The 20405-nt window shown below is 41.8% G+C and overlaps 1 protein-coding gene across 2 annotated transcripts in view; it reads right to left on the bottom strand.

Annotated features, from left to right (window-relative positions):
- Positions 1-20405, bottom strand: part of tln1 (talin 1) — a 177506-nt gene that overhangs the window by 134916 nt on the left and 22185 nt on the right. Inside the window, exon 2 of one of the 2 annotated variants that reach the window (XM_078161887.1) lies at positions 484-535. The exons of the other annotated variant lie outside the window; for it this stretch is intronic. The gene's annotated coding sequence lies outside the window, so the exon portion shown is untranslated. The remainder of the gene's footprint in view (positions 1-483; positions 536-20405) is intronic. 2 annotated transcript variants of the gene reach the window in all.

The following is a 20405-nucleotide window of genomic DNA, read 5'->3' on the forward strand; positions in this document are numbered from 1 at the left end:
AAAATATCATCTGAATACAGATCTAGGGAACAATGTATATCCTTATTGTACTATACTGAAAAAGTCCAAATATGAGGGAGGAAACAGGTGGTTATTACAGAGTGGCCCTGAAGGAGACGCAGCTACATAGTTTACATGTCTTCTGAATTGATACCAAATCTTTAAAGTATTAAGCATAACAGGATTTTTAACATACATTGAAAGCTTGGTTGGAAGTGAAGAGTATATAAGAGCAGGTATAGAAGATGAAGGACAGCATGACTGGGCTTCCAATGTACAAAATAATATGAATACGAATTAATACGAAATTGGGTGCATACACATTCACTAACAAGACTTTTGATTGTATTAATGTTCCTGCAACTATGAGATATCTTCCGTTTTTGTGAGCAATAACATCAGTAGGTGAGAACTAAATTCCTTTATTAATTAAAATAGCAACCCCTCTTGCTTTAGAATTAAAATTAGAGTGGAAGACCTAACCTATCCACGGAGAGTGGAGCCTATGATGATCTTTCAGTCTAAGGTGAGTCTCCTGCAAAAACATTATATCAGAATTAAGCCTTTTCAGATGATTAAAAACTTTGGATTTTTTAGTAGGAATACCCATACCACGTATATTCCAACTGAGAAAACGAACAGGTGTGCCTGCACTAGGACTACTGGGATTTAAATTAACAGAGCACATTTATGTGATTTAAAAATCCAGGTACAACAAACAAACAACAGAAAAACAAAAACAAAACAAAACAAAAACAACCCAGTCATCAGTATAATCGAATGAGATATAAGAAATATCAGTGAACTAAATAAGAAGTTTGAAAAAAGATAACATATCAACACAAAATGCTTGCTGTACTTGTTATAGTTTCTTACAGACGTATTCACACAAAATGAGACATTATCATATTGCTTTTAAGTAACAATTCACCTTGCAGAAGAAAAACTGCACAGTAGAGCAACTAAAGTGGTCTAATATAAACAAATAAATAAGCAAGCCTCACATGTAAAAAAGTATTAAATGTAGTCTGAAAGCATTAAGCCTGCCTGATATCATTACAACATACTGTGTAACAACCTCACCCAATGTTCATCTTCTTAACATAACCTTTGGCATCATCTGCTGATTCAAAATCCTTTTCCACACCTTTAAAGCTAATCCGAAGACGGGCCGGGTAGAAAAGACCACAACGAAGTCCCTCCACGCCGTGCAGTTGTTTTCTGACTTCGTTGAAGGCCGCCCGGGCCCAGGCTAGCTTAGCCATATGGTCCGGGAAAATCAGGATCTGCATATCCCCAATGACGGTATGCCGGGCCTCTCTCGCACGTCGTAGAACATTGGCACAGTTGTTGTAATAATGAAACCTGGCAATGATGGGTCGTGGTCGCTCACCAGGTTTCAGCTTCGGCTGGGCGGTTCTGTGCACCCGGTCTAGCAGTGGTTCCTTATCCAGCTTGAACGCGTCCTTAAGCAGGGTGGCGACAGCAGCAGTACTGGCGACATGTCCTCCGGGACCCCCACTATTCTTATGTTGTTGCAAAATCATCTTGATTCAGGGTCCTCACACTTGTTTTCCAACTTTCCAACAAATTTTCAGCTCAACAACATCATCTGTGCAGGCAGAGAGCAACTCCTCCATTTCTCCCACTGTACCTTTGAATGTAGTCAACACGGCATCTGAAGCAGCTTTATCCTTTGCCAGTTGTATCTTCAATAATAATAATAATAATTATAATAAATTTCATTTGTAACGCACTTTACATAAAAACAAATCTCAAAGTGCTACAGAAGGCAGTGGAGATATGCTATGCTAAGAACAGACAACATGATAAAATACATTAAAAGGCTTTAGTAAAAAGGTAAGTCTTCAAGTTGCGTTTAAAAGCGTCCACAGTCTGTGGTGCTCTCAGGTGGTCAGGGAGAGCATTCCACAGTCTGAAAGTGGCCGAGCAGAAGGTCTCCCATGGTGTTGAGTCTGGTCCTGGGGGGGTTGAGGAGGTTGGCAGTGCGGCAGGTGCGTGAGGAAGTCTGAGGAGTGAGGAGTTCTTTAAGGTAGAGTGGAGCATGTCCATGAATGCACTGATGTGTGGGGAGGGAGACCTTGTATTGAATTCTGAGTTCAACGGGCAGCCAGTGGAGTGATTTGAGGGTGTGATATGGTCATGCTTGCGCACCTTCATCAGGATCCTAGCAGCGCTGTTCTGGAGGTATTGAAGCCTCTGGATGCTTTTACTAGGGATCCTGATGAGGAGTGCATTACAGTAGTCCGGCCTGGAGGAGACAAAGGAGTGGACGAGCTTTTCAGCATCTGCCAGGTTGAGTGATGGATGGAGTTTTGCAATGTTCCTGAGGTGGTAAAAGGAAGTCTTGCACAGGTGTTTGATGTGGGTCTCAAATGTGAGGTGGGGGTCCATTTTAATGCCGAGGTTAGACGGGGATGTTCTCACCGGAGAAAGAGATGTTGGTGAGGGTGGATGATCTGACCTGGTGTGGGGTGCCAACAAGGATGGCTTCAGTCTTGGAGCGGTTAAGTTGTAAGAAATTTAGCTTCATCCACGCCTTTATCTCCTCCAGGCAGGTAGTGAGTGAGGCAGATGGCAGGAGTGCAGAGGGGGTGGGATCTGTCCGGAGGTAGAGTTGTGTGTCGTCAGCATAACAATGGAATGATATTCCATGCCTGCTGATAACATGGCTGAGGGGGAGCATATAGAGTGTGAAGAGGGTAGGACCCAGCACCGAGCCTTGAGGGACACCACAGGTGACATGGTGAACTTGTGATTTTGCCTCTCCCAGTGCAATATACTCAGTTCGCTCAGTGAGGTAGGATGTGAACCACTTGTGGTTGGTATCAGTGAGGCCGATGGTGGAATGCAGGCGTTGAAGGAGGATGTTGTGGTTCACAGTGTCAAATGCAGCTGTAAGATCCAGAAGTATGAGGAGGGATGGGGAGCCGGTGTCCAGTGTCATCAGGAGGTCATTTGTGACCCTGACCAAAGCTGTTTCAGTGCTGTGGCCAGGACGGAAACCAGACTGAAATTTTTCTTTTTCATACAGATCATTTTGCTTAAGATGGTCCTGAAGTTGTGCAGCAACTGCTTTTTCCAATACCTTGGAAATAAATGGAAGATTGGAGATGGGTCTGTAGTTGGAGAAAACATCAGGGTCAAGGGTGGGTTTTTTAAGAAGAGGTCTAATGACAGCAGTTTTCAGGGCAGATGGAACGTGACCGGCCTGAAGGGAGTGATTTATGACCTTGGTGATAAGGGGGCTGATGGCCGAGAGGTTGGCTTTCACCAGGACTGTGGGGAGGGGGTCCAGGGCACAGGTGGATGGTTTCACTGACTTAATAATGTTCTCAACTTCCTGCTGTGTGGTGTCTGAGAAACAGCAGAAAGGTTGGGCGGCCCCAGACTGTGGGTGGGCCATCTGGGCAGGCGAGTCGGTAGAGCTGGAGAGGAGAGACCTGATGGAGTCAACTTTTTTCCTGAAAAAAGTGACAAAGCTGTCGCACCGCTCCTCTGAGGCTTCAGAAAGGGGGAGCGCTTGTGGTTTGAGGAGATGGAGAGTAGAGTTTATGGTGGAGAACAATTTCTTGGAGTTACTAGGGCTATTACTGATGATGTTTGAGTAAAACTGTGACCTTGCATCCCTGGGAGATTTAGCATAGGCCTTTTGGTGTTCTTTATAGGCTTGTTTATGCATGGTCAGTCTTGATGCTATGAAGCGCCTCTCCAGGACACGCCCAGCCTTCTTCATCTCCCGCAGCTCACTGGTGTACCTTGGGGCTGAGCGCAAGAAGGAGACTGTTCTGGTCTTCGGAGGTTGATTGTAGGTCGGCTCTAATTGTTGACAAACCATCGCCCAGTGCAACTCCGAGTTCAGTTTTAAAAATCTCTGCGATGTGTGTCTCAGAGAGGCTAGTAGTTCTAGCTTCAAGGCTTCAACGCCAAGGTCCTGAGGTCCTGCCCGGGGCAAGGTTGAACCATTGGGTGGGGTTGACACACCTGTAGCCGCGGTCTCCTCCTGGGAGCCAGGCCTTAGTTGCTGAACTGCAGCAAGAGCTCTGGCGTTTTTACCGGCCATAATAATTCAGTCAGAAAGTCGAGTAGCCAAACAAAACTTGTTGGGATATCTTCCTCAGACAGTTTTTCTTAAAAAAGGGCTGATGAATAACAATTTAAATTGAAATCTGTAGTAGCCTCTGAATATACGGTCTGCTCCATCTGTAGCTCAGCAGCGCCTCCGACAGTTCAGTTTTACAAAAAAAAAAAAAAAAACAGCTTTCCAGCAGTAAAATACTTCTTTAACTTTCTTGGCAAGAGATAGATTTTGTTAGATTTGGAGTATCATAACAAAGGATCTGAATACTTATTTAAATGAATAATTCATTTTGGGGTTTTTAATGAATTTGCAAGCATGTCTTTGCCCTGAAGATTGAGATGCCTTTAATTATCCGTTGTCTGTTAAAAAATTCAACAGATAAAATTCAGAAGAAAGGTCATTCATCTTAAATTAATAAAAATTCTCCCATGTTTTCCAGTTACCATTGGTTTGTGCAGAAAATACTCAGTACCCCTGTTACAAGTTATGTGACATCAGTTCTTGCAAGTGTTTTACTGGCTGACTCTCTGCAGCAACATGTCTGAAAGCATTTCAGGCCTCTGGCTGGAACATGCACAGCTCACTCTCATTCAGCACAACATGCTGATTAGGGGTCAGGTGATTATCAGCCAGGCTGATTATCACCTGTGATATGAAGTAATTTTACAATTATCAGCATCTGTCACTCCCTCACTATTAGCACAGGATCTAGTCTGTGTTCAGTGGGATAAAATGAAATATTTTTTTAATTGGGGGGGCGGGGGGGAGGGGGGTGGTCATTGTAAGTGCTTCATCTCCAGATAACTTGGATCTTCCTCTCCTCTGCTCTGGAATAACAGAGTTCTTGCAAGATCCCACTCAAAGGTCCCGATGTCATTTCCTGTTTTAAAAGCCTTTCAATGCCTTAAAAGGGCATTTCAGCTTCTGTATCTGTATTCTCCCAGCTATGATTCAGCTGGGAGCAGTGTATCCTGTCTGCAGTGAATGTAAGGACAGTTTCTTTGGCTTGAGGGAAGATGAGAGGGGACTCATCTAAGGGTTCATATAGGTCTGTGTATTACAGCAGTTGTTTTCAATATTATCATTAAATTTAGGACCAAAAAGCTAAAGCTACTTAATTCTTCCAGTTTGATTAGTATCAAGCCAAAGACTGAGGGGAAGTCTGGAGACTTCTTCTAGAAAATCTACTGAAAATGCTTCCCACTCCACCTTCACTGAAAGAGGAAGTGCTGAGTCACAACAGTAATTACTGAGAAATGAGGAAGAGTGCCCGAAAGTCAACAGCAGCCATGACAATTAGTTTAACAGAAAAAACACCAGAAAACAACAGTGAGGCTGACTTTCAAGGAGAGGCATTGATCAATGTATTTTATGTAACAAAAGGGGGGATGTTAATAAGCATGTACACAATGAAAACACCAACTTATATTCTTCTTTGGCATGAATAAGAATTATTAAGTGCTTAGGTGTAATTGAAGGTTTCCAGCAAGCCATCCGTCTGTTTCTACATGTGTCTCAGATGAGTTACGTGTTCTCATCTCAGTTCAAAATAAAAAGAAAGCTAACCAAGATGAAGACAAGTGTTCATTTCAACCAGTCCAAGAGGACATTTGTGCCAAATTAAAGTCTTGTCTTAAAACTCTTGATGATATATATACACAATTGTTGAATTAACATAAATTAAGTTATGTTAATTATGTTAACAGTTTGTCTACTCAAAATGTTCAAATTATCTAAACACAATACAAGTTGAAATACATTTTAAGTTAGATAAACCTGCCATAAAAGTGTGATTAAACAAACACTACAGCTTCTTGAACTGAGCTGGCACATCTAGCTCTCTTTAAATTAAGTAAATTTAAAAAAAATAATAATACATTAAAACAACTTTTAAGTTATTTGTCTTCTATTTTGGGAGTTTCCATTACTTCTTCATTGATTCATTGGTTTCTGAGGTGAATATGACTTTGACACATAACTGAAAATTAGTTACTGAGGATTGAGCCATACTGTACTTCTAAGGCTGACAATGATATTTGAAATTTTTTTAAAAAATTTAAATAATATATCAGTCAATGACAGCTTTTGATCTTATCATCTGTAAGTGTGTGCATACTGGGGTCACAACCTGAACGTCTACACGTACTGGGACTTCTCTTGTTTGAATGACATGAGCATCCAAATAATGAGACAAATTTCCACACACCTAAAAACCATACTTTACCACTTCACAGATGCTTTCCTTCATGTGGCTAAACAACTGAATACTCCTATGAATAGACAAAATATGACTAAATAAACACAAACACAAGCAGGCAGGCAGTGGGTACATTCCATTTAGGTGTTCCTGGTATTGTACATGCAAGTTCACAGCCATAGCTCCCTGGCACACTTAAGAATAACTCCTCTCTTATCCAATCTGGGTCTTATTTCCATACTTCTATATCGATTTAATGTGTAATGTGAACATTATACTGTAAGCATTATAGAAATTAAGGATGTAACGATGCCTTGCATTGCAATTAAAAATCGATGTTTTTTTGTGACAACTCAAATCCGTGGAGGTGAAAAATGCATCGCGATGCTATTTTGAAACAGCGGAGGGCGCAATCTTTTATTTATTTTTTTATTGAAAACAATTCAGATTAATATACAGCAAGTGCAATAATCACATTTTAGTATTGTTCAAGGGCGCGTGAACTACACTTTCACTTGCTCAACGACGTACGTCAACGTCACTGTTAAATTTCTGACACTGACAGAGATGGCAACAGTTGTGATTGTGGATGCTGAATTTGAAATCGAGGATGCACCACAGACTTTTAAGTCAGACATGTGGGCGCATTTGGCTTTCCTGTTTTCAAGAAAGAAAAGGGCCAGAAGAGGACAGACAACACTAAAATTGTGTGCAAGTATTGCAAGAGATTAGTGCCCTACTCAAACAGCACGACCAACATGATGCAGCATGTCACTCGGCACCACAGTGAGAAATTAAGATATGAGACCGTTTTCCGTGGTTGAAAATGAAGGATTTCGGCTGTTGGTCAACACACTGGAGCCCAAATACCACATCCCCTCCCACCCACACTTCAGCCAGATGGTAATGCCAGCGCTTTACAAGGAGGCCAAAGCACATGTGGTACAGGCCCTCAGTGTGGCAGATAGCGTAGCAATCACAACAGATGGCTGGACTTCCAGAGCGACCCAAAGTTATGTCAACATCACAGCCCGTGTGATCACTGCGGACTGGGAAATGGCTAGCTTTGTGCTTCAAACTCGCCCTCTTGTTGAAACGCACAGTGGAGTCAACATTGCTGAAGTGCTCAAAGAGGCTGTGACTGAGTGGCAGCTTGAAGTGCAACACACACTGCTGCCGTCAAGTGCCGCCCCCTAACACACATTGGCAGCGGCGCCGTCGACACTAAAGTGTATTTCCCACCCCAGCCCGCTAGGTGGCTGTACCTACACTAGTTGCCAACGGTTGCCAACTGCTAGTAACGGGAGAAGAAGAGGAAAAACTTTGAGACAACAACAACTTGGATTTCACGGGTGAGTTTCCTATCAAAATTGTCTTATTAAAAATTTGAAGCAACCGGAGTTCATACTACGGCGGCCGAGACATACATAAAAAGCTTTTCTCACAGCGCCGGCCGCGCTAGAAATAAGGCCTCTACACATGATCAGCTGTAAAACCGCTTTGCGCTGGCTGTCCCATTGTTTGTCTATGGAGAGGGCAACGCCTGACAAAGTGGCACCGGGACCCTTGGAATCGCACACCGCTCAGATTTTCCGCCCGAGCGCTGCTCTCAGAGTTGACATTATCTGAACTTTGACCGCGCCGCTGCGCCGCACCTGGCGGTGAGCGAGGTGCATTGTTCTTATCATGTGAAGGCTGCTATAGAGCTGTGGGCTGAAGCAGAGCGGCATGGCGCGTCGGCCAGCACCGGTGTGGGTTTGTTCATAGAATATAATGGAGGCGGGCGTTTTGACGCGCGGCATATGGCGGCGGTGTGTGTTGCACTTGACAGGGCAAACGGAATCACTGTCGTTACGGACAATGCTAGGAGCATGGATGTTGCTGTGAGGAAGGCCGGGCTGGCTCCTCCTCCCCATGAAGACAGCTATCCTCAGCAACCTGTCTAACAGACACAGTGGGGAATACAACTACCTGCTGGAGAGCACTGCAGTCAACCCCAGATTCCGAGCCCTGTCAGCGCCAGGATGTGTACTACAGGCTGAGGAATACATGCAAGGCATTGCAAGCCATAGTTTGTAGAGGTGGGATTTTTTTTTTTTTTTTTTTGTAATTTTATTATTATTTATATAATTTATTTTACATTTAAGTGTTTAATGTGAGCACAGATTACCCCTCAGTCTGTACCTCAGGTTTTCAGATTAAATCAGGAAAAAATAAATATATTTTTTCAGTTATAATTTGTCTGCAAGCTCATTTTGTTAAAAAATGATAATAATAAAATATAGAAAAACCGTGAGAAAATCACATTGCCAACCCTGCATCGTGAATCACATCGCATCTTGAGTTGAGTGAATCGTTACATCCCTAATAAAAATAAGTAAATACTAATCTGCTTAATGGTAATATAGCCATGTGCCCGCAAGGGGGTAGCCTCTTGAATAGGAAGGCTGTGTTAAGATAATAATATAGTTCCTCTCACGGGGCTTGTTTTGTATGATGTATTACTCCGCCCTGCAGCATGGCCGTGTAATTTTCTGTGTTCAGAAAAAGTATGGATGGTGACACTTTTCAATAAGTTATCGTGTGGTCCTTTTTAGAAGGTGAAGTTGCCACAATCTGGATCTGGATTAACTGTTGCTTTGTGTCCAACATGTCAGGCTGCTTGTGTTTCTTGACCTTCATACCTGTCTGAACTCCTTCATATCTACACACCCTCCTGTACTCTTCGATCCTCTTCTGCAATCCAACTCACATCACCATCAGCCCACTTGACAGACCCCAGAGCCTTCAGCCATTCTGCCCCCCACCTTTGGAACTCACCACATTTACAATATTGACTCCCTTTTTATTTTCAAATCCCATCTGAAAGCACACCTTTTCAAGCTGGCATATTTGGTCTGATTTAATGATTACACACATAATGAGACTTGCACTGACTATGACTTAATAATGATAATTTTACACGTAATTTGTATGATTATGATTTATAATATAATAGTATACAATATTAAAATGATTATTATTATTGAGTGGCGGTAGCTCAGTCCATAGGGACTTGGCTTGGGAACCCGCAGGTCGCCAGTTCAAGTTCCCGCCCATACCAAAATATGCAACATGGACTGGTAGCTGGAGAGGTGCCATCTCACCTCCTTGAGCAAGGCACCAAACCCTCGAACCGCTCAGGGCGCCTGTCCACAGGCAGCCCCCTCACTCTGACATCTCTCCATTTAATGCATGTATAGGTCCTGTTTGTGCATGTGTGTGTATTTCGGTGCTGTGTGTATATGTAGGCTATATGACAACGGAGAGAAAAGACTGAATTTCCCCCTTGGGGATTAATAAAGTATATAAAATCAAACTAAAAAATGTAATTATATGATTATGATTTTTGTAGTCATTTTATTAACTTATTATTGTATGTTATTGAATTGTTTGACTTTATGATCTACGGATACATTGCTGCTTAGTGTTTTAACTCTTCCTTTAGTGCTTTGAAAGTCACCTATAAATAAAAGTTGTTGTTGTCGCCAGAACTCAGCAATAATGGTGAGTATGATGCATGGAACACCTATATTGTAATAAACAAGAACTGTTCTGAAAATGGAATTTGGCCATCAGTAATGTTACTGAGTGCACCTGTGCTATACTTGATTCTTGACAAGTCAAAATGTTCTCAGGAACAATGGTCTACATAGACATTAAGCATCAAATATTGGCTCCTACCTACATCGTCAGTGCTTAAAGACTTATCTTTGCTGACTTCACTTCCTGTCAGTCCATTCCAGACTGTCACTGTTAAGAGACAGCAGTAAACTGTCACCCTACCCTGCCTGTTCTGTCAGTAGTCAGATACTGTGTATTTCAGCTTTATCTCATGTCCGTCAGTCCACATTCTATTTTAGCGCGTTGGTGGAAGTGTCTACCAACAACAAGGGTATATAACAATAGGGTCTTATCTTAATATGCCAGAACAACAAATGTTACTTTTACAACTGCTCTCCATGGCTGAGAAGTACCGCATGTGATGCTGTGGATCCTCTACCCACAGTCTCTACTGCAAACATCTGCCAGTGACAGAAGCATATGGTACAAGTACAGTACACACGTAATGGTTGAATAAACCAAGCAATCTGTGGGCATTCTCTTCAGCTTTAGAAACATGAGAGACAGATTCATTGACAAAGACAAAAATCAATACACTGTAAACCCATATCCATCCATGACACCAAATTTTTATGTAAAGTCTACACAAAATGACATAAAAACTTTATGTTCACTTGACACATCCCTTGTGAGCTTGACATATTTTTTTTATGTTAAGTCAACAAATTTGAACTTTGATTAATTTGACAAAAATTTATAAAGCCGATTTCATCTGATTAGTATAAGGCCAATAAACAACACTATCATTGTGCAATTAACATATTGGGCTCTAGTTTCTCGGCGCAGCACAGGGTGGCGCAGGGTGGTGAACCCCGCGCAGAGCTAGATTTGAGCAGCGCAACCCGAGGGGCGCTCGGTTTGGTAGTTTGGCAGACCAAGGTGCGCTGAGATGGGTGTGGCGGCGCAGCATGGGGAGGTGTCGACAGATCCAGCTTGGTGCAGTGACAGTTTCGTGCCAAAAGGCTTCGCCGAAGGTGCACTAAAAGCTCGCCAGCTGAAACCAGGTCTACTGTCAGCGCAGCCGGAGCGCAGCCGGAGCGCAGCCCGTGTAAGCCGAAATTTGGCTGACCGGCGGACAGTGCGCACATGTCACCAAAACCTCACAGGCAGGTTTCCAGAATATCAGGCACATTAACAATGCAATAAATACCAAAAAAAAAAACACTATTCAATGCAACTATCTGCAATCAGCACATAAATGTATCTCTATATCGACTGTCCCGTCACATCTGATGTCAGATCAAAGGGGATTGGCACCGTTTGGAACGTTTGGCACGCGTAATGGATACCCAACCTGATTTGATTAACACAGCTGCAAACTAATGAGTTCACATCCCTCTCAGCCAACCACAAACAGCCACAGCATCAGATAGGGAGTATATATTCAGCATCTGTCATCTTAGAAAAGTCAAAAGAAAAGAAACAGAGTGAGACTGCGAGAGAGAAAGAGAGAGCGCGCGCGCACAAGAGAAACGCAACATTGATTTACCATTGTGGTGACCTCCTCCCAGGCTACCTTTGCATCATCAGCCCATGGAGGTCTGCTCGCAGTTCCGTATATTCGGACACTGCCAGCTTGGACCTCCCAGACCAAAACATCAGTTTCCTCCTGGGAGAAGTTTGGCCGTCTGACGCTGCTGCTCTCTTCTGCCATGGCAAATTGAGTAAACTCTCATTACACCTTTGCGCGGCGCATTTAAGGGTGAGGAGAGGGGCTCATTTGATTGGTGTGATGTGAATGGGCTGTGTAAAACCCACCCCATGCCTTCTCTCCTCCCTCTTTCCGACTTGCACAGGTAGGAGGGACGGAGGTGGGACAGACGAGTAGCTGCGCCAGCACGCACGGTGTGCCAAACTTGCAAAATCCACCTGGCCACACCCAGTTGGCGAAGCGCAAATGTGCTACGCCCCCGCCTCGCCCGGTCTGCGAAATTAGAGCCCATTGTGGTGTGTTGATGCTAGATGGGTGAAGTTTCCCAGCATGCCATGAGACAATGTGTTTAAGACCATTTATAAGCCAAAGAAAACTGTGTTTAAATGTGTTCTAAATCACTCAACGTTACCCATTATGCAGTGATTAATGTTTACGTATATCACAATGGCTGTAATGGGTTACAGTTGATGTTGTAGTAAAAGACATTTTGCACCATGAGTTAAGTTGTATACACAGTTAATGAGCTCCCACCTGTGTAAATATATGAGTGTCTAACATGACGTGATGAGGTGAATTAAGAGCACTTCCTGGTTCAGAGCTCATCTCTTTGCCTTGTTCTAGCATAAGAAAAACCTACGATTGGCACAATATATTTTAATAGTTCAAAGATAATTATAAATTTGTTTTTAAATGTGTGCTCAATGTTTTTCTATTCATATGACTGAATTAAATGCTTAAACAAGAAATTTATGTTAAGCTGACGTAAAATTCCTGTCAGACAAGGGTCATGTGACACATTTATTTTGTGCCTGGTGTAATCAAAACTTTTATGTTACTGTATTGTACTAAACTAAAAGTTTTGAGTGTGAGCTGTTTACAAAAAATGTTTAATTGAGCGAATTCGGGTTTACAGTGTACCTGTAGCCTCAGCCTAAATTCTACTTCATACTTTGTACTGTAAAAACATTTTTTATGACTGAAGTAGGGCTGTAGTCTCCTGGTCGACTAGTCGATTATTTGGTCACTAAGCTGTCATCCGACCAAATTCTCATTAGTTGAATAACCGCTGTGTTACTTTCATAAGGAGAACAGTGCTACATCAAAAGCGTTCCAGGATTAATCCATTATTTCCTGTATACACACAGGATGTCTGCGGGTGACGCAGACATCCTGTCTGTATACTGACACCGTTTCCCTCAGTGGAAACGAAGCTTGTTTTTACTTGTTTTTCACTGATAAGAAACAATAAATTGTGAAGACAGTAAAGCCTCCACTAAAATAGCATTTTGTGTGTGATTTATCCTTCAGGGATTTATACTTCGGGATTTATCCTGGCTTCATATGAGCAGAGGAAATCTCCGCTCGTCGCTAGGCTAATGTATACAATGTAAAATGCCATAGGCTGGCGTTAATAACATTAGCATGTTGTATTTGCTTGGAAAACGTGTTTCGTATATATTGCGCATATTTCAGTGAATGTTGTGAGTTCTAATGGAGCCAAATTATGTACCATTACCTCTGTTACATGTTGCTGTTGTCCCTGGTTTTATTTGAGAAGAGGAAAAGACTGCTAGCTGCTAGGCTAATTTATACAATGTAAAACAGCATAGACTTGTGCTAATAACGTTAGCATGTTGTATTGATGGGGGAAATGTGTCCAGATAAAGACAAGTGTTTGTCTGTCAGTTCTGTGGTTTATAGTGAAGCCAGTTTGCGTACTTGTGTTTGAAATTGTCTATATTAAGCCATATTTAATGTGTGTTTTGAATCAACTATATAAATAAAGTTTGATTTGAAGTAAACTTTACAGCACTTAACACAGTCCTCCACCGCCGACTAGTGTTTTGGAGGTGTAACTGCAGAGTGACACAGACACACCACCGCAGAAGTAAAAAATAACGTGCAGATTTTTTTTCCTCACAACTAATCAATTAGTTGAAGATTATGTGCGACTTTAGTCAACCAAGATTTTCTTTAGTTGACTACAGCCCTAGACTCAAGTTTATCTAATTTCAAATTTTCAACACCAAACCATGTCAAAAGGAGAAAAAAAGCTCTCCAAACAAACAAGGCTGAAAGAAATAATAAATGAAATAGGTAAGGATTGACCTATACCAACAGACAAAATAGAAGCCCATGAACCATGATGATAAAACCAATAAATGGAGGTAAATTAAAATTACAGTACTAACATGATAAGTAAGTGTGTGTGTGTGTGTGTGCGGGTAGCTTGTTATCTTCTGTCTATCCTTGTATGCTGTTTTTATCTGTTTTGCTATTGTACTGTATTTTTTACTGTGACCTGCCAAGGGACTACAGACGCGAATTAGCTTGAAGCTATAATCTGGTACGGTGCATCAAATGGTGACATTTATGTTTGAGCTGTACATTGTCCCTTTTAAATAAATAAAAGGAAAAAAAAAAAGTAAACTTGACAGACTCCAACCATACCACTGTTAAATATTCATTCACAGCCCATAACAGATAAGTGTCAAAAAAGTGTTCATGTAATAGTGTCCATGTAAATATTTTCTTCTTTTGGCTGTCCCATCGCCACATCCACCCTTCAACACACAACCCTGACAACATGTCTCTATATGTTTACAAATGCACATAACATTTTGTGACAAACATATCAATATACGCACACCATGTTGTTATGATGTTATGAGCCTGGTAAAGTCAAAATCACTCCCCCTATGCTCAGACAAGTGTGGTCACTGGCCCCCCTGTAGTGAGTGGTTCCACAGAAACATTCCCCATTTATTATTCTATTTTTCTACCTCATTTATTAGGCTGTAAGATATTCTTCTTGATCCATTCTTGAAATAATGGGCCTTCTACAGCTTTCCACTTTCTCATTATCTGTTTAACAATCATAATACTTGTCTGAATCCAATTTCTGAGGGGTTTTACAATGTGGTCAATGGGTTGAGGATTTCCGAGTATGTATACACCAGGACAAAACTCATAATCTACCCCTGCAACCTCTGTGATGTACTGATGGACTCATGATCCAAAAGGTCTGTAGTTTTGAGCATGACTACTGCAGTGCATGGACTAAGTCACCCACCTCCCCACTACAACTCGAACAGTCTGGTGTTTTTTTAAATACTAATCTGAATAACCTGCAAGGGTACCAGTAGAATCGATGGAAAATTTTGAATTGTATTAACTATATTCTGATATCTCTGGAAACGTCCTTGGTAACACCAATGATTTTATCACACTCATCTTCTTTATACTTGGTGCCCAAGTCCCTTTCCCCACTGTATTTTCAGAGCTGAGGTGAACTTGTAACCAGACTTGTTTATAAGCATAGAGTAGTAGTGAGAAGCCCCATGTCCTGTCTCTGCAATGTGCAATATCATCTTAATGAGGTCCAAGCCTAAAGGAGAATTATGTGTTCAGCCATAAGTACTGATAAGAAGATGTTTTAATTGGAGATCTCTCCAAAAATGATTATTGGCTAAATTGAACTGCTCAACAAGAGTGTCAAATGATTTAAAGGGCCAGTGTGTAAAATGGGTTGAAAACCATTGAAAACAGTGACATCAGTGGTCAAATTCTAGATTGCAGGGCTCACTCGCTCACCCCTCCCGTCGGGTAAATGATGGTGGCCTCGTAGGGACAAAAAGCCTTGCGCAGACACGAGTTTTTCAGGAGTAGGTCTATCTAGTGATGAGGTGAATGTTTATTTAGAAATCTAAACCATGTTACGTAATAATAATAATAATAATAAATCACTCACGAGCAGGAGACCAGAGTAGCATTCGGGAAAAAGGCCCGTTTATTTGAGCACTCCAAAAACTCCGGTAACACTCCAGGGGGTAAAAGACTCCGTCCCAAACTCTGACTCTTCTAGCGTAACACACACACTTAATACACACATACTCGTTTACAGTACCTAGTGGGTACCCCCTCCCCTCTCTGCTCCACCAATCTCCAGCCCGCACACTGACTGACAGCGTAGCCTGTAAACAGAGCTCAGCTGTTTATTTAGCCTAGCAATATCTCCGGACTATAGTAGCTGCAATGGACGACTTTGAACGCGATTTTGAAGAGTTTCTTGTAGCGGACACAGACCCAGAGCCATACCTGTTTGAGCCAGAGCATACAGATGAGGAACTCTACGTGTTGGATGCTGAGCGGGCGAGAAGAGAGGCTGAATCCTCTGCTCCCATTTGGCTGCACAGAATGGGATTTGGTGCTACTGCTACCATCGTTGGGGAGATATATCATCCGGAGGAAAAGCGCCGCAGAGAGTGCATCACAAGGAGTGAAGTTGCGTTTTCTTTTCCTCGCAGATGACGGTTCGGGTTCATTCTCTCCTGTTGCGTGGTAAGTGTGGTCCATTCGCAAACTTTATAACTAAAAAAACTTTTCACTACTCTCTATCGACAAACTACTAACGCTCTCTGCTGTTTCCTCGTCCTTCTTCCTTCCTTCCGCTGTCTTCGTTGGTTTATTTATACACTGACATGGGACAGTAGGAAGTCAGGGGAGGGCCTTAGGCATTGTCAAATTCACCCCATAGCTCAAAAAAACTTGAAAAGGATTTTATGATATAAAGGAGGGCAGGTATGGATTTGCCTGGGTCCGTAACAAAAACCAAATTTCGCTGGCTTAAAGCATAAGTGTGTGTGTAACCCCCAATCCTGACCCCTGGAAAATTTGGGTCTTTTCTAATTGCTGTGGCAAAAAGCTCTATTGCTAAACAAAATAGTAATGGAGACAGCGGCGAGCCTTGCTGGGTTCTGCAGCTGAGTTTAAAATATGAGGAAATTATTCCATTGGCTTGAACCACCGCTTGAGGTGCACTGTATAATAATTTCACCCATTTTATGAATGTCCACCCAAAACCAAAGATCTCTCAATCTCAAAGATTTTAAAAAAGATAATTCCATTCCACACAATCAAATGCTTTTTCAGCATCAAGTGAGATGACTGCAGTAGGTGTATTTCTGCTCCTGACCACCCACATTACATTAATCAGCCACTGAATATTATCAGAGGAAAATCTATTATGAATGAACCCGACTTGGTCAGGCTTTATTAGAGTGGCTATAACCCGACTGAGACAATTTGCAAGGATTTTAGAAAGTATTTTTGTATTTCTGTGATATAAGAGAAATTAGACAATAATTTCTGCAATCAGTAGGATCTTTGCCTTTCTTCAAGATTAAAGATATTAGTGGGGGGCACCTCTCCTTTCCCAAGTACCTCATTATACATTTGTAACAATAGAGGAGTGAGCTCATCGGAAAAACACTTGAAAAAATTGGCTGTAAGTCCTTCAGGCTCTGGTGCTTTGCCAGACTGCAATGTTCTAATAGCTTCTTTTATTTCTTCGGCTGTGATCGGGGCATCAAGAGATTCACGCTGATCCATCTTCAATGCAGGAAGGTCTAACCTAGACCACAGAGCTCCATATATAATTTTCTAAATGTGTCATTTATATCAGTTGACTTAGTCATGAGGACCCCTCCCTGAGACTGGACGGCAGTTATTGTGACCATGGACTCTTGTTGTATAATGTAACGAGCCAAAAGTTTCCCCGCCTTGTCCCAAGATTCAAAATACTTTTGCCTAAATCTGACCAGTCCAAATTCAACCTTCTGTGAAAGTATGTGATGTACTAATTTTTAGCTGTGGAACTAGTTTCAAATTTTGTGGGAAGAAATTTTGTTTTAGCTTTCCCTCAGCCTCTTCCACCTTTTTCTCTAAATCTGCAAGTTTTCTCAGGTTATGTTTTTTCTTATGTGATGAAAACTGGATTTTATGTTCCCTAAAGGAAGCTTTAACTCTTTGGGCCCTGGGCATTTTTGGGGTATTTTTACTGCCTTTACTTTTAAGCTTATATCACAGTCACTGTAAAGGCTACATACACATGCTATATCTTGTTTTTTTCAGGACAATCTGGGCTAACCAGATTTGCCATCATTTCATGCCCTACTATGTGTCTATTCTTACATTTTTACATGTATCTCAGCATAGCAAGTTGGAAAAAGACATATTTTGCCATATATGAAGAGGGGAGACTCTCTGGAATCTGGCAATATAAGAACCATGATGCTGGGACATTCTGTCACTTCACAGCTGTCCAAAACATGTGGTTTGTGCCAGGCTGACATGATTGCCAGTATGTTTTCATTATTGCAAGAAATTCCATTGACTCATTCACAAGTCAAAAATGTGTTTTATCTGAAAGAAACATGCAATATTTACATCTAAGATCATAGAAAAATAGTCAACCAAGTGCAATGATGTCCTCCAAGATAATATTTGCCACTTTGTTTGCAGTAAACAAAGTTTGTTGTTGTTTTTCAGTTTCAGTTATACATATTGGGGGGGGGGGCATTTTGGGCATTGGGGGGGGACACATTTTCCCACTCAATGTATATGGTGACTACAGCCCTGTCATGCATGCATAATTAGGCTGCAGTTGTCTGGGTGTGCAAAGGTGAAGTGGCTGGTCTTGTCATACAAAGTTTGATGGAGTGTCAACTGGACAATATGGAGATATTTGCATCTTGAAAGCCGGACAGGGAGAAACACACAAAAGCCTAAGGCGTGGTAAGATACGATATTCCTCACTAATTGAAGTGACTGATAACAAGATCTGTATAATGGATTGTAAAGAAATTCGTCAGGTTTTTATTTTGTAGACAATTAATCTGGATTTATAGCATGATGGAATGACAGCACAATGATGTGTGTGGTATCACTGGAAAGCGCTGCTCCTGCACTTTCATGTGATATGCGTGGCATTTCTGTGCGAGTCTGCATTCACGAGTAATCCATCCAAGAGTAATGTGTGTGCAAAGCTGTATGAAAGCTCTGTTATACATAATTTTAGTGTAATTTTATCATTTTTTTTTCGCTGTGAAAACACTGGACTACTGACAAGTGCTTGGTCTTGTCGGAAAGATATGATTCCGCTGTTTCACGTGATATGCGTGGCTTCTCGCTGTGACGCACGGTCGCAGAGAAAATCCACAGAGAAGAACAGGTGTGAATTTGGACGCACAATGCGTCGTTCGGGCCCATAGGGTTAAATGCTTCTCAAGTTGTGCCTGCTGATGGGGCAGAAATAACATTTGTTGCAATGAAAAGATCAATCTTAGTTTTCAACATGGCCTTAAAAGCATCTTGCAGAAGAGAAGAATTTAGTCTCCACCTTTGTGGATTGCTTTGTTTTGTCACTGTGGGTCAGGTTGAGCGGGAGTATTTCTTTAGAAAAAAAAAAAAAAAAGTAAATCCTTGTGAACACACCATGGACTGCTGAGAAAAAAGTATAATCTCTCCCAGTAGGATTGAACAGGCCCCACACATCCACCAGACCCAGGGCAGAGCATAGTTCCTTAATTGTAAGAGGTGATTTCGGGGGTCTAGATTTACTGGGGGCACTTCAGTCTAAGACTGCATCCAAAACAATATTCATATCCCCGGCCCAAAAAATTGGATAACTGCCCCGATCAACGAGTTTGCATTCAAGGTTCAAGGCATCACCATCTGGGGCATACGTATTTGCTTCAATTAATGTCTTCCCCTGGATTTCAGCTAGCCTGGAAATCCAGACCCAAATCTAGAAAGATTTAGGGTCTGGCCATGAGTAATGAAAATGGCCCAACACGAGGGGCGGCACCAAGCATGCATTTGTAAATATCACTGTACACAATTGGATAACACTACGACAATCAGAACAACACAACGGGTGACGCATACACTTAGCTACCAGCGGAGCTAACTGGTAGTTTAAGCACCTCTTTAAAAATCCCTGCGATGTGAAAAATACATGCCAAGCAGTCTTTTGTGTGACAATGGTGCGCGGAGCGGAGTCCACGCGGTCGTAAAATCTGAGCTTTGCACGCACAGGGCTTGCGGACGTCCGCTTTTTGTCTGGGCGGACCTCCGGGGACTCTTGCCATATCCGGTGGTAAAACAGCAAAAACGTCCTTCTTGCAAAGGAAAGATTCGAGCGCCGTCTTCCAAGTCTAACTTGTTCATTGGTTTCAAACAACTGGTGTTCATCTGTAGCCATCTTGCAATGTTTACTGACTGATTCCTGACTTTGTCGTCGCAGCACTGTCGTCATCTGTTTAGCTCGCCTCTGGCACGCCTATATCAGATACACCGATGTGACTGGTGCAGCTTGGTTTCATGGGCATAGGTAATGAGCATCATTACTGATTGCCAGAGTGACTTGTTGAGCAAATTCAAATTGTGCTCTCGCGAGAACTCCGGATTTCCAGGGTAGATTTCAGCCAGAATGGTAAGAAAACTCCCCTCATCATCTTTGACCTCTTTATGACATCGAAATTGTAATTGCTTATTCACCAGTGTAATTACAGCTCTGCTTTGACTAGTTCCAGAGCTACAAAAGACATTGCTCACCCAATCTTTACATATTTTTTTGGAGTCTCTCACCAAAATATGACACTCCTGTAGAAAAACAATATCATACCTAAAGTGAAAATTACCTTATTCCATTTGTTGGGCTTTCCCATACCATTAACATTCCAAGTGGCAAGGCGCAAATTATTGTTACCATAAGTAGACATAGCAACACTGTACTGAAATGTTTAACAGTGGTAGTGAGCAAGTTACATGTCTTGTTACTGAAACTAATGCACAGGATGAGGCCTTCACATAAATTAACACTGTGCAAATTAGAATTAAATAAAAGTGCATGAACTGTCAATTAAGTAATTCTGACCAACCAAGCCCATCAGTGGCATCTTAAAAGAAAAAGAAAAAAAAAAAAAAAAAAAAAGAGCACCTTTAAA

Source organism: Epinephelus lanceolatus, chromosome 19, assembly GCF_041903045.1.
Source record: "Epinephelus lanceolatus isolate andai-2023 chromosome 19, ASM4190304v1, whole genome shotgun sequence".
Classification (NCBI taxonomy): domain Eukaryota; kingdom Metazoa; phylum Chordata; class Actinopteri; order Perciformes; family Serranidae; genus Epinephelus; species Epinephelus lanceolatus.